Source organism: Panulirus ornatus, chromosome 37 (assembly GCF_036320965.1).
Source record: "Panulirus ornatus isolate Po-2019 chromosome 37, ASM3632096v1, whole genome shotgun sequence".
NCBI classification, from domain to species: domain Eukaryota; kingdom Metazoa; phylum Arthropoda; class Malacostraca; order Decapoda; family Palinuridae; genus Panulirus; species Panulirus ornatus.
The window spans coordinates 14,130,542-14,146,453 of NC_092260.1; the positions used below are offsets into that span (position 1 = coordinate 14,130,542).

General features: G+C 41.3%; 1 protein-coding gene across 2 annotated transcripts in view; it reads left to right on the plus strand.

Moving 5' to 3' along the window:
* The window catches only part of LOC139760516 (uncharacterized), a 746,927-nt gene that overhangs the window by 358,204 nt on the left and 372,811 nt on the right, over nucleotides 1-15,912 (plus strand). For both annotated transcript variants that reach the window (XM_071683811.1, XM_071683810.1), the window contains one exon: nucleotides 1,210-1,313. The gene's annotated coding sequence lies outside the window, so the exon portion shown is untranslated. The remainder of the gene's footprint in view (nucleotides 1-1,209; nucleotides 1,314-15,912) is intronic.

Consider the following 15,912-nt stretch of genomic DNA (forward strand, 5'->3'; position numbering starts at 1 on the left):
TGGAGTGGTGTTTCAAACTTGAGTGGGAAGGCGTTGTTGTGGTGCTCGATGAGCCATTTTAGTGTACATGTTTTGTTAGTGTTTTGTTTGTTAGGGAGTGGGAGAATATGTGAGCATGGGTAGCTGAACTCGAGGGCTGGGTTAAGCTTTTCATTTCTGTTTTTGGGGTTGGTCGTGTGAGGGTTCAAGCGCTGTTGCAAAGCGGTAAGCACATTAAGGCAGGATTATACGTGGTGGATCTTTGTTTCATTGTGTACTGTGGGATTTGGGTACCTTTGGTTGCTAGGCACCTGGTGATTGTCTTGAGTATTGTCTTTTGTTTGTTTTGCAGCCTTGTTTTTGCATTAGAGAGCTCGGTGAGCGACCCGATGGATGAGGCGTGATTCAGTCAGGGTGGAGAGGATGAATTGTTTGTAAAGCATCCTAGATGATTTTTTCTTGTCCACATGTAGTGTTGATAGGAGTTATGAAGGCATTAAGTTTGTACTTTGCTTTTGTGTTGATGTGTGTTGTCCATTCGACTGGAGGTGCAAGTTGGATTCTCTCTCACGGGGTTAAAAGGATGGTTTAAGACGTCTGTGGAACTGTTGTTTCAGTAATTTAATGTAGTGCTGTATTTAAGGGTTTTAGAGGTGAAGTCGTCGTGAGTGACTGGCTGTAAGGCTGACCAGCCACTTCTTGTCAGTGTTGTGGAAGGTGGTATCAAGTGTCTATTGTGTGAAGGTGCGGTGAGGTATAGTGTCAAATGCTATATTAATTCCTTTTGCCACTTATAGGTGCGGCTGAAGCCATTTCGGATGTGTTGTATGAGATCTGGCGAAGTGGTTGTCTGAATCCATGTTGTTTCGGTAAGAATGAGATATTTTGCTTGATTCTGCTGTGAGCTTATCACACTTTGAATCCTGAAGACACAAGTGATGACAGAAGGGAGAGTTGGGTGGTTTGGAGGGTTTTAACCTTTGTATGATAATGGCTAATTGTCCAGGTGTTAGGGGTTTTGTTGTGTAGCCAGGAGAGGTTGAAGGTATATATCTGTGAGTGCTTGGACTGCAACTGGACAAAGTGTATTATGGGAAAGTATGTTATACTGTTGCAAGAGACTTCTATAAGGTTTTGATTGCATTGTTTGTGTCAGTGGGAGTGAAAGGGGAATTTTTCCGTTATGTCTTGCTTCCATTAAACATCTGACAGATTTTCCCTCGGCAACAGGATCTGTGTGTGAGAGGCGACAACCCCAGACCTTTAGTGAACGTGGATATGAGTAACTCGCCCATCACACCTTCCATCGCCACTGTCTGTCTGGCGCATTGAATGTAAGTGTTCAGTTGAGTTTAATATCTACGTAACATATATCCCATATATATTACTGACGTACATTATACACACAAGCGCTCCCTTGTTATCAGTCTCTGTGTAATACAGTTTTCATTTTTGTGTACACGTAGGTGGTGGAATGTTGATATTTATGTACAAGTGTTTGCCAACAGTTTCTATATATGTCAGTTTATCGCATCACATTGTTAAAGGTGAGTAAGCAAATTGTCAGGAGGTTGGGGAAAGTCGGCACAGACATCGCAATCTTTGTTCCACACACATTCTCTTTGACAGTAGGGAATCAGGCACACCAAGTAGTGTTCGTCTGTCGAGCAGCCTCAACTGGGAGTTGCTAGTTTGGGCCAGGCTGGAGGCGGCGGTGACAAGCTCAGGTGGCGGTGTGAGGGAAGTAATCACAATACTCACGAGGAAGAGTCTCTCTCTCATTGTGCGATGTCGTCTGTATTCCTATTGTAGTATGCTGTTCAGTTCACTTTTAGTTTGGATGATTTTACTTGCGCCTGACGAGTTCATGAATAACTTAACAGTAGATCTCAGTATTTTGGGTCCATTCATTGATATACAGATTTGCAAAAGTCTAAACTTCTGCTCCTGATGTAGTAACCATCTGCTCCTAAAAGATCAGATATTGGACCACTTGTCAAGCTATTGTTTAAGGTTAGTTGAGTCAGATTGCCTTACAGAGTTGTGTCATGATACGAGTGGGGTTGATGCTGCTTTTGTTACGTATCAATCATGATTTTTTTTTTCCTTAGATTTACTTGAAGTTATTTTCTGCAACGTAGGTGCGTGTGGAGAAGTCAGTGGAGAATGTGGTGATGATTGAGAGAGGCCGAGTTAGAATAGGTATGACTTGTGGGTAGCCAGACGTGCATGTAACACTGGACGCTCATTAGCTATTTCGTAGTGCTGGAGCAAGTAGTTGTAATAACTTAGTGTTGTGATTGTTGATATTAGGTTGGTGTTTCATAACGATTAGTGCTTCTTGGACGTGTAGGTGTCGTGTGTCTTGTTAACGGCATAGTGTCCTTGTAGATGTAACAATTGTCTCTCGAGTGAAAGTAGTGTTTTTTGGTGACGCAGTTCGGCGAAGCCTACTTGTTGGTGTAAAGTCTTTCTGGACGGTGTACAGGCTGTGTCTTCCCACGTAGGTCATGTTGGTAACGAGTTCAGTCTCTCTGTTGACAATTTGAATTCATAATCCACGTAGGATTCTCGTAGTGTGTCTTTTGTTTTTCGTATAACTGGTTGTTCCTGGTGAGGTGGTTTGTTTTTTTTGTGTATATGTAGTTGATATTCACGTAAGTGCCCATGTAGCCCAGGAACACCCTGAAACCGTTTTCTTCTTTAAACTCTGTACTGACAAAAGAAAAAAAAAATAGATAAAAACGCGCAAACTATACTCATAAATTCCTTTGTGTTATTTCCCATGAAAAATATCATGGACTTAGGGCTAAATGACGCTATTTTTCATCAAGTGGAAAGTTTATAGATAACGTTTCTTGGGGAGGGATTGGGGGGGGGGGGGTTGGAACGTTTGAAAACTTACCACTCAGACGAGGCGATGAGGTGAGAACCGGCTGGAGAACAAGTGTGAGTAAATGAATGTCGAGGCGGATGAAAGCGTACGGAGACAAAGAGTCGGTGATTTAATAAACGTAGAACAATTTTGACACTCGAGTTGTGGACGGTAAAGCGGTAGAGAGTTTGAGCAAGGCTGTTGTGCGAAGTGGATTGTGGCAGTTGAGCGCTGCGCTCGGCAGGGTGGTACGTTTCAGCCACTGTGGCAACCATTTCTGTGAACTTGACTAAGGTTTCTTCCATGATTGGAGGCAAAGGATTAATGGGGTTAATGACACAGAAGCAGTATACTGGCCCTCTCTTTCATTACGTGGGGACGAGGGGAACCACAATTCCATTGCCCACAGTGTAGGATATTTGACAGATATTTGCAGTATGAATAACACGCTCGTTGATTCTATTGAGTACATTACATTCTCACTTATGCCAAAAAATAGAAATAGATAAGATAATCTGTTTCTTGAAGCCCCAATGATTACATTCAGTGTTGGAAAACTTCATGGTTAACAGTTCACACGGTGCTTTGACCTTCACTAGGAATTGATATGAGCACCGCTCTTGACATGGGTCTGTCAGCCTCTCGGCCCTCGTCTGCGCAGACGGTGCGCTTCGAGCGCGTCTCTATAACGAATGGAAAGTTCATGTGTCGCCCGAACTGCGAGAAAATATATGTATATATGTACATCACTCAAGAATATTTTCAGCAACAAGTAGTTTATATAACAGAGTCGTGTGTGTGTGTGTGTGTGTGTGTGCGGGAAAGTACAGGAATATTTTACCGATTTTTATACCTTGTATTTTTTTTACGATAGGATTGATGTGTGTCACGCCAGCAGTGAAATGAAGTAAGGCAAAAATAGAGCGTTGCGAAGGAGACCAGACAAAAAGTTATAATTTCATTTTTTCCATTTTCTTAGACGGAAAGATATGAGCACTGGCCTTCAGTGTTTTCTTTCAGATCTGTTCATTTTATCAGGTTGAAAAATTTCCGTCTTTGTTTCCAGAATGTTCTGGAAGTGTGAGCTGCGTCATGAGCAACACCTTCGTTAGAGTGTAACATATCTGTTTTGGAGGTGTAAGGTGTTAAACCAGATTTGATTAACTGTCTAGGTAGCTTTACAGCTCTTTTAACATTGGACAGTTTAACAGTTTACACGTCATAAACTATTGAGGGACAGTGTTATAGTCAAACAAATGTGAGTTTCTTGATGACTTTTATGAGTTATATGAGTGGCAGTACTTTGTTAAAGGGTTATGAATGGCAGACACAAAGTGCTGGGCCTGTGTGAAGGACAGACGGAGAACGTGTGACTGATTATCTGGACATCGATATCTGGGAAAGCTTCGTCAGGAGTATATGGGAGTATATCCGTCCTAGGAACGTGAGACTGGGAAAGACTAGTCACTCTCTGGAGTATATGGGAGTATAACCATCCTAGTAAAGCGAGACTGGGAAATACTACTCGCTTTCAGGGATATAATGGAGTATAACCATCGTATTTCAGGAATATAATGGAGTATAGCCATCGTATTTCAGGAATATAATGGAGTATAACCATCGTATTTCAGGACTATAATGGAGTATAACCATCGTATTTCAGGAATATGATGGAGTGTAACCATCGTATTTCAGGACTATAATGGAGTATAACCATCGTATTTCAGGAATGTAATGGAGTATAACCATCGTATTTCAGGACTATAATGGAGTATAACCATCGTATTTCAGGAATATAATGGAGTATAACCATCGTATTTCAGGAATATAATGGAGTATAACCATCGTATTTCAGGAATATAATGGAGTATAACCATCGTATTTCAGGAATATGATGGAGTGTAACCATCGTATTTCAGGAATATAATGGAGTATAACCATCGTATTTCAGGAATATAATGGAGTATAACCATCGTATTTCAGGAATATAATGGAGTATAACCATCGTATTTCAGGAATATAATGGAGTATAGCCATCGTATTTCAGGAATATAATAGAGTATAACTATCGTATTTCAGGAATATAATAGAGTATAACTATCGTAGTGACATGAGACGTATCGTTCAAACACCAGTTTTCTTTACGTAAGTTACGGTATTTCAGTCCCAACGCCAGACTAGATTTCCATCTCAAGGCTAAGTTCAGGTTTTCCAAGTTCCAGCTGGTTTACAAATAAAGCCTCAGTCTAACTATGGTTAGTTGATTTTCTTTATTTTGATTTAGTTACTCCCTCTGTGCCAAACCCTGCCCTCATACACCAAGTTTCAGTTGGACGCAAGAGGTATCATACATGTTAACGAAGATATAATAGGCAATCAGTCGTTCTTTTAGACAGCAACTGTATTATAAGACAATGTATTTTCCTCTCAAATACGAAACCGCCGCGTGTGCTTAACCGTATTTCTAACGTTCTTTTTTTAAGATGATGTTGCCATCTTACGTCAGTGTATTTTTTTTTCACAAAGTCATTGGTGATAGTTATCGTAAATGACAACTCGACATCGTGTTTCCAGATCTCACCTTTTGTTTTACATGTAAATAAAGTAAAAGCAAGGTGGGTATTTTTTTATGATTTCCAAATCCTGCTATATAGATATTTAGTAGTGTCTTTGACGTGTGATAACTGATGTCTTAATCTCTCACATCAGATGCTGTCTTTTCCTAGTCAATACAGTTTGGATATCGGTACGAGTGTTTTGCTATTGCCTTTATTTTTTTTTTCTCTGTCGTTAGATAAAGAATGCTTACTCCTCATGTTGATGGTGGTAATCAGCAGTGCACAAGGTTTTTCGATACCTTTCACTTCATTAGATGACTCTTGTATGTTACGATACATATATCTTTTATTGGATTCATGTAAGTATCAAATTACATGTAGACAATAAATCCACGGTGTGTAATATGATACCCCTTGTGCATCTTTGATCAAGCATATTTTATTATACTAGTCTCATCACACCATAGCTAGTTAAATCCAGTAAATACATCTGGAATACATTAGCGTCATACGTTTTAATATCACTGCTGCTGGCTAGGAACAAAGGCAGGTGCTGTTTACATGACCATCCCATTTTTTTTTTTTTAGGGGGTAATAATATGTTCATTTCTATAACATTTTATTTGGATGAACAGTTGATGTACCTCGACCGTTGGCATCTCTTATTTTTATGTGTTTATTCACTTATTTTTTTATTGTTTTAATGATTCAAAATAGAATTTTTATAATACCTTTATTCATGATAAAACTCTATGGTACATATCAGAATTTTGTTATTGAGATATTACTTTTTATTATTTCTATTTATTCGTAGTTCATACAGTTTTGGTATAATTAAAATCGGGCGCAAAATTCATGGTCCTAAGGGCCTGAAGTTTGAATATATGGAGTTTAACGTTTAACCTTCCTTGTTACCTCGGCTTGAGTCCTTGGAGGTTTTTAAAATTGACTCGTGATTTTAGGGAACTTCCGGTGATGTCATTACCAGAATATTGATGCTATAAAGTTACGGAAGTTCCTTCAACAGTTTCCCCCCATCTCCTGACACCTTCGATGTGTGATACAAGCATGAGCGTACGATGCCCAGGGAGCGAGGAGGTGCGTCTTCCTGTAGTGTCATGATCTTGTATGTGATGATTTGAGATATTTTCGACTGTGGCGCATAGGCTGCGTCTCAGTCATGAGTTTTATCTGCTGGTCAGCGGAAATCCGAGTCTATTTTCTATTTCATTCTGACGGCTCCTGAAATTCATGCAGATCTAATGAATAAAAAAAGAATGTCGGGATTGAAGACTGATTGACAATCTCGAGTCCAGGCAACTGATAAGATAATGTATGAACATGGCCTCAATATGGCCTTTGTTGACGAGGTTTTTTTCATGGTAGTACCCGTGTGCCGTAGTCCCTGTGTGCCTTCAGACAAGTGGTTCCTCGGTTCATGAATATGTATAGTCGTTGACGCCGGAGCAGTATTGGCTTCGAAAGGGTTTACGTAAGTTTACATACACGATTTCGTGTGGTTACGCTCTTTTCCGCACCCCCATGATGCCTGAATGATCAGTGCACGAAGTGCGACATCGTGGAGTAAGCATGCATATACATCATGTATGTGGGATACAGAACTGCGTAGCAGGGTAAGGTGATGGTTTCGACTGGCTATTTGGGCTTGAAACCCGTCAGCTGCCTAAGTGTATTAAGGCCTTCAAAATCAAATTATAATCACCAGTCAAATAACCTTAACCTCCCTCTTGCAGGTGTTAAACAATTCAAAGACCACAGTCATAAGTGGCCCATATACTGTTAGTTGTCTTTGAATTCAATAAAGTCATTAATTGGTGACATGTAAGTTATGTTGCCTTTTCCATCCATTACAACAGCTAGTCATACCTGCAGATCAGCTCAGATTGCCCAGCAGAGGTGCCCTTAAGGCGGCCGTCGGATCCCATGGTTGATCCCATTGTGTTCAGAGACTTGAGTAATCGTACCCACTGAGGGTGTGAGACGGGAGTAACCTAACCTAACCTAGCAGTATCATCGAAATCCTGTCGATGGAATCGTTACAGGTAGCAGAAAGCCATTCGACCTACAGCGACAGTTTGAAGAATATTAGATTACGTTATGCAAGCCTAGTATTATCTGGAGAGGGAAGGCTTGCTATTCTGGTGTCTATTCATCGACATAAACAATGCAAACCTTAAAAAATCTCGCCTAAGCTAACGGTTGGTTGGTTGGTTGGTTGGTTATTTTGGCTTTACGTTTGTCGATGGCTCGGTTGATTAAGCTCGTCATTATTCAACTTACAACTAAGGATCGAAAGAACGTGAACAGTTTCTCGGGTGTGCAGAGATAATGACACACACCAGCGTATGTGCTCTGAATGCATGTAATGACCCTTGAGACTAACGTAACCTAGCATTTTCTAAAACGATCATTGTAGTTACAGTAGAGATCTGCTGTTGCCTATAACGAATCCATTGATACGATGTTTGTAGGTACATTATTTTCACCTCCACCCTCAGTAATTAATATTGGTTTGTCAGGATCGTGTCTGGTATCTGGCTGTGGCAGCCGTAGTGACTAGTTGAGATGACCCTATAGGTCACCGATCACTAGGGAACCAGCAGGTCATCATTAGTCAGCGTAGAGGAGTGCCTGACCCGAAGATTGATCCATGGCACGAGTCTACGTGAGGTCATGCTCATCACACCGAGGTAACGTCAACTCAATGACCCGATTTTGAGGGCGAGTCCTTCATATTGTGTGGACGTAAGCACAGGGGCAAAACACCACCTGTTTTCGTTCAAAATATCCGCGCGATGCAGACATCAAATGAATCCAACTTTTTCTAGCAACGCTGGATGAAAAGTCCACCACCCTCTGAAGCGGGTTAATGATAGCTCCTGCGTACGAGGGCAGGGCAGGACAGGGCAGAAGGGATCATTTGTTTAGATAAAATTATCGTACATTTGAGAGGGAAGGTAACTTGGTTTTACCCCGGAGGGGTCGCCCTTCATGCCTGCAAATTGAGGTTCAAAGAAATTGTTTACAACATTCCCCACACGCCAGCGTGCTGTGCCTTTATTTTGCAGAAAACATCTATGTTGGGTAACAAATATGATAATAATAATGTATGATATGATATATATAATAAGAATGTAATATAGGTGATGTGGTACACAATATGATAATCATATCTCGTTTAGTAATTTTCAAGTCGAGTCGGTTTAAGGTATTCTCCTCTTACCACATCCCCCACTCGCTTCCATCTTCCACCCGTCTCCCTTCCGTTCTTCCAGCCCATCACCTATTCCCTCATCCTTTCCCCTCCAATACACATTTTTTCCCTCAATTTACAAATGACATCTGACATGAGTTAGTAGGTAATCAGAGCCTCAGTTCCTGTCATTTACATATTTCTTCCACATTTAAGATTCTTCGTGCAAAATAATCATACCTTCCAAACAGATAAGAAAAAAAAAGTTTACGTGAGTACTTTTTGATGGGAATTTATGAGACAGCGTCCATATATAGCAACTAAGACGCAGTCAACGAGGTGGGCGTATGAGAAAGGGTAATTAGTGATAGGATGTGGAAGTTGCACGTGAAAGAGGAGTGAGAGGTGTATGGGCGGTACGTGTAGGGAGAGTAAAGTGATGGGAGGTGTACAAGAGAAAGCGGCATGTGGTCAAGAGGAAGGTGGTGAGGCTGTGAAGCATGGCAGAAGAGAGATTGGATGAGAAAAGTATCGGAAAACGTCAGGAAGAAAATATTTAGGAAGGAGGTGAATCGTGTGAGAACAAAAAACCATAAGGATTATTACAAAAAGGGAGCAGATGAGAAAGTGGTAACAGGCTAAGAAGAGGTAAAGAGGAGATTGAGCGAGTATTTGACAGACTGTTAAACGTGTCAGATAATGTGGCGGCGGATGGAGGGTGTTTTGGTCAAGGTTGTGCGAAGAGTGATTGGTTTGGTGAAAAGAGAGGAGGTAGTTAAAGCCTTGCGTAAGATGATGTCTGACAAAGTGACTGGAGTGATGGGATTGTGGTTAGATTTTTTTTTGCAGAAAAGGATGTACATATGGTCTAAGGTGAGGTGCCTGAAGACTAGCAGCCTGTTCATAATGGCAAGAGGAATAAATGTTACAGCTCGAATTGTAAAGGTACACGTCTGTTGAGCATACCTGGTAAGTTGTATGGGAGTATGGTGATTGAGAGGGTTGATGGCGTGTATAGAACGACACAATGGGGAGGAGCAATGTGGGCTCAGAAGTGGCTGAGAATGAGATCATCTGTTTGCTTTAGAAATATCGTAAGCAATAATTTGAAAAGGAAAGGGATTTGTATGTGGCATATGTGGACCTGGGAAAAGCGGATGATGGGGTTGAAGAGATGCTTTGTAGAAATTGCTACGAAAATAAGATTTAGAAGGAAGGTTGCTACTTTTCTTTTCCTTGTGGGTGGGAGTGGGGGGTAAGGCGTGAATTGCGAGTAGGAAGGGAGGGGGGTGAGTGAGTGGTTCCAAATGTTGGTAGTCCACATGACCGGCACGTGATATCACCATATCTTTTAAATTGGTTTATGGACTGGGTGATGAGGAAGGTATATGCGAGGGTCATGAAGGAATGGGCGGGTCTACAGTCAAATGAGGGTGGTGGAGAGGCCTGGAAGCCGAGTCAATTGCTAAACGTTTGCAGATGACATAGTACTGGTGACGGATTCGAGAGAGAAGTTCTAGAATGCTGATGCCCGGAATTGGGAGAGTGTGTGAGCGGAGGAAGCTCTTGAGTTAATGTTAATTAAAGTAAGGCAATAAGGTGTATTAGGGGAGCCAGACTAGTTGATTTGTGTGAAAGTTGGAGTGAAAAGAGCCTGACGGACGTGGTGTGCTTTAGAGCGATCGGCTGTGGGTGGGACTATAGGGTGATGAGAGGAGTATGTGGAGTGAGAGGTCAACGTCTGTGAGGACAATACGGGTATGTTTGATGGTATTGTAGCTCCATCGGTGTAAGTACGGGTGCCAAGTCCTTGGCCTTCGATGCAAAAGAACGGGGGAGGGTGGAAGTGTTGGAAATTAAATGCATAAGGACAGTATGTGGGGCGAGAGGATTGATAGTGTAAAGGACTGGAAGAGAGAGAGATATTTGTGACAGTAAGCTGGGTAGGATTGAGAGCGTGTGCCAAGGTGTGCACATGTAGTTTCGCCATATGGAGAAGATAAGTGGAGAGAGACTAAGAGGCATTGCATGTCAGAAGTGGAGGAAGTAGACGAATTGGTACTTCGTACTGAATGACGAAGTTTAGAGTCATAACATAACCTGAATTTGGCTAAAACAACAATTGTGGCAGATTTTGGTATATGTATGATCTCATGAGCTTAATATTTTTTACGTCCTTGGTAGGCATCATGCAATGCAATTGCCGTTTCTATACCATGTACACACACACACACACACACACACACACACACACACACACATTTTAACAGAGCCTCGCCATCCATTGCGACAGTTACAACAAACAACAGCGACAAGCATAGCAAAATGGCTTATAATTTTAATTCGTCCACTGGACTTCAATTTCCCTGGTAGAAATAAACAATAGTAGGCAGTACAGAATTGTGGAGCTTAATAGCGACAGTTTCCCGAACACCTGGACCAAACTGATACGTGGAAAGAAAAAAAAAAATATGTTTTTCTGTCGGCTGTTTTGGTTGAAGTCCACACAGCTGATAAGGAGCCAAAAATATCTTTTTTTTTTTTTTTTTGAATGCAACTCGACCATTCGGGAAGTTATATTTGGCTGGGGCTGTTCTATGTACGGGAACAGAACATCACTACAGGATACTTCAACAATATTCCATTGTGAGTTTCATTCATATACACCTTTTGATAAGTTTAATACAGGTTCTCCAACACGAAACTTAAAGTCTTTGTACATAAATTTGTGATGGTCGCTAAAACTTGTGCCCCGCCTCGCCAACCCTTAATTTTAGAGGTTTATGTTGTGCATTTGAATATTCAGAGTGTGCAGGACGTCTTCTTTTCTTAAACACATTTTTAGGTCCAACTGCTGCGTGATTTATGCCATCAGTTGATGTTTAGATGACGTTTGCTCCTGGTACCGCCACTGGCGAAATATTGGATAGATTTGAGGCATATGGCACACCAGCCGTCCGTATTGTTCGTTTTCTGATAGTCTGTGTCGCTGTTTACCGTCTCCTTAACTTGGTTAATATCAGCCAGGTTCAACTTAATAAAGCCTGAGTTATGGAAAGTTTAAGTGACTGGTAGTGGATTTATATTGAAGATTTATTCATCTCACAATTCCAGTAGCCTCGAATAACGTTGGTAACTGCAGCATGTACCAAATTTTGCATATATATATATATATATATATATATATATATATATATTTTTTTTTTTTTTTTTTTTTTTTTTTTTTATATACTTTGTCGCTGTCTCCCGCGTTTGCGAGGTAGCGCAAGGAAACAGACGAAAGAAATGGCCCAACCCCCCCCATACACATGTACATACACACGTCCACACACGCAAATATACATACCTACACAGCTTTCCATGGTTTACCCCAGACGCTTCACATGCCTTGATTCAATCCACTGACAGCACGTCAACCCCTGTATACCACATCGCTCCAATTCACTCTATTCCTTGCCCTCCTTTCACCCTCCTGCATGTTCAGGCCCCGATCACACAAAATCCTTTTCACTCCATCTTTCCACCTCCAATTTGGTCTCCCTCTTCTCCTCGTTCCCTCCACCTCCGACACATATATCCTCTTGGTCAATCTTTCCTCACTCATTCTCTCCATGTGCCCAAACCATTTCAAAACACCCTCTTCTGCTCTCTCAACCACGCTCTTTTTATTTCCACACATCTCTCTTACCCTTACGTTACTTACTCGATCAAACCACCTCACACCACACATTGTCCTCAAACATCTCATTTCCAGCACATCCATCCTCCTACGCACAACTCTATCCATAGCCCACGCCTCGCAACCATACAACATTGTTGGAACTACTATTCCTTCAAACATACCCATTTTTGCTTTCCGGGATAATGTTCTCGACTTCCACACATTTTTCAAGGCTCCCAAAATTTTCGCCCCCTCCCCCACCCTATGATCCACTTCCGCTTCCATGGTTCCATCCGCTGACAGATCCACTCCCAGATATCTAAAACACTTCACTTCCTCCAGCCTCTCACCATTCAAACTCACCTCCCAATTGACTTGACCCTCAACCCTACTGTACCTAATAACCTTGCTCTTATTGACATATATATATATATATATATATATATATATATATATATATATATATATATATATATATATATATTTTTTTTTTTTTTAAACTATTTGCCATTTCCCGCGTTAGCGAGGTAGCGTTAAGAACAGAGGACTGGGCCTTTGAGGGAGTATCCTCGCCTAGCCCCCTTCTCTGTTCCTTCTTTTGGAAAATTGAAAAAAAATTACGAGAGGGGAGGATTGCCAGCCCCCCGCTCCCTCCCCTTTTAGTCGCCTTCTACGACACGCAGGGAATACGTGGGAAGTATTCTTTCTCCCCTATCCCCAGGGATAATATATATATATATATATATATATATATATATATATATATATATATATATATATATATATTTGTGTGTGTGTGTGTATTAGTAAATAATTATCTATTGCAAAAGGCAGGAAACAATTCATTCGATGGACAACCTTCGTCATCTGACTGGGAGTGAGAGCCGTTATAACAGCTTGACTGATACTCTGGCCTCGTTCACTTTACTGTCTATACAAACAGGCGCAGGAAAGTTGCCGGCATCTGTCTTACGCACGGCAGCTGTGAAATCATACACCACTTGGAGTCCACGGTCTCTGTGTCATGGAGAAGAGGATTGTGGTTACCATTCCGGTGTTGTCCATTCCCTGCTGGAGGCACCACCCGCCACGGGACAGTGTTCCAGCAAGTGTGAGGGACGAGGATGCGCTCAGCAGGTCTGGGTTGATGTCTAACTGTGTGGTTGTGATCCCGACCGTTCATTGCCCCCGATGCTGTGACAACCTTCCAGTTACAGGTGGAGCAGCCACGGGATGGGATGATATCCGAACTGGACTGGAGCTCTCTGAACAGACGGGGTCCCTGCTGGAGTACTCGCTCCTCTCGCTCTACACCCAGTATGTTTGCGAAACTTCGTTGGACGAAGGTCCTGGCGATGGATACTCGCCCGAGGAATTCTCCCAATCCCCTTGAGATGCCCTTGCATGGTGGTAACCGTTATGGCCGGATACAATTCAGGTAAACCACGCTTTCCAGCCGGCAAAAATAGTCGTGGTCGTGCAGTTTAAATTAGCGACTTTGACGGGGTCGTAACCACGAGCTCTGAAGAGGACTCTAATATAGCCATCCTTAACACATGGAGGAAAGATGATATGAAGAAAAAGTAAATTGAATGTCGAGTTTTAACATGTTATTGACACCCAGGAAGATATGTTTACACTAACAAGAAATTATTTGAACGGTATCCTCTGTGTTCAACTGAATATCAAGTCTTCCCGAATGTCAGCACTGATGACTCGTACACTGTTCACCTTCTCTGTGACAACGATGTAGACAAGATTGTCACGATTGAAACACCAGTAAACTAGATTATTCCTGTTTAGAGACGGCCTTTGGCAACACAAATTAGGGCAAAAAAAAATAATCAGTATAATAAAATGGTTTGACAAACTGATGACAAGAAAAAGCTAAAATCTTATTTTGGAGGTAATCATTATGTTCAAAATTCCCCATAATGACTGAATCAAGATTTCAAGAAATTGTTCGTGGCTCATCAGGCCACTCAGTAAGGGCTTTGCATACTTTACATACAAGTCCAGTTATATAGATCAAGAAGGATGGTCAAACTCATCCCTGTTGGATCTGATATAAGTGCGATGACAACACAAACAGTTGCCCAGATAACGATGATAAGTATTGCTGTGAATGCGGTCAAGAAAACATAAACAAAATCAGCCCGTCTTGCCTAAACTGTAAGCGAGATCACGAGACTCCGCTGTCAGATGCCCCTCAGATAAGGAAATCGTGAAGAATATAAGATATCAAACTGAAGGAGAAGTCCTTTGAAACTTACGATATGTAGATGTCACAGAACTAGAATCTTTTAAGAAAAGTCACTGAAGAAAAAATAAAGTATACTTCTATAAAAAAAAAAAAAATAAATGAATTCCAAATTCAGCGTCTGATAATATTTATACCAATGAACATACAAACGAAGACTGATCCGAAGACCTTCAGAAACATTCGCTCAGGTCTCAGTGGGAAAACCAGGTAATGAAGGTGCAAGAATGCAGCACACAACACCCGCTAACCTAACCCCTGTGTAGAAGCGTCAGGGCCGAGAGAGAGAGAGAGAGAGAGAGAGAGAGAGAGAGAGAGAGAGAGAGAGAGAGAGAGAGAGAGAGAGTATTAGGAAGCAATGCTACAACCTCAATCCTTACCTCCTCGTCTTGCTTAACGTCCATGGTGGGCAAGATGAAGAGATCACTGTTTTCATGCGCTACCTCGCTGACGCGGGAGACGGCGATTAAGAATATATATATATATATATATATATATATATATATATATATATATATATATATATATATATATATATATATGTATATATGCCTTGTGGAAGGTTTTAAGACTATACGGTGTGGGAGCAAAGATGCTAGAAGCAGTGAAGTTTTTATTAAGAGTGTTAGGCATGTGTTACAGTAGGAAGAGAAGTGAGTGAATGATTCCATGTGAAGTTCAGTCTGCGGCAGTGGTGTGTGATATCACCATGGCTGTTTGATCTGTATATGGATGGTATGTTGAGGGGCGAGAATGCAGTCTGTAAGGGATGAGAGGGCCTGGGAAGTGAGTTCTTTGTTGTTTGCTGATGATACAGCACTGGTAGCAGATTTGAATGATAAACTGCAGAAGTTGATGAGTGAATTTAGAAGAGCGTATGGAAGGAAGAAGAAGTAAATAAATGTGAATAAAAGCGAAGTTATTAGGTTAATCAGGGTTGAGGGACAGGCTAGTTGGGATGTGAGTTTCCATATAGATAAAACGAGGAGGAAATGTAGTGTTAAAGTTACCAGGGAGTGGAAATGACAGCGAATGGAACAGTGGAAGCGGTAGGAAGGGTTTTGGTGTATTACACGTGACAGCTAGAGAATGGATGTGAGCGGATGCGGCCTTTCTTCGTCTGTTTCTAGCACTACCTCGCTAACGCGGGAAACGGCGATCAAGTTTATATATATATATGTATATATATATATATATATATATATATATATATATATATATATATACATGTATATGTATGAAACGCACACATCGTCAGTCTTTCAACGATGCATGTGTCAATTATCGCCTGGGAACACCATTTTTGTCCCTTTGTTGCTGGAACCAATAGATGACCGAGGGATGGTATTGCCTCATTACCAACAC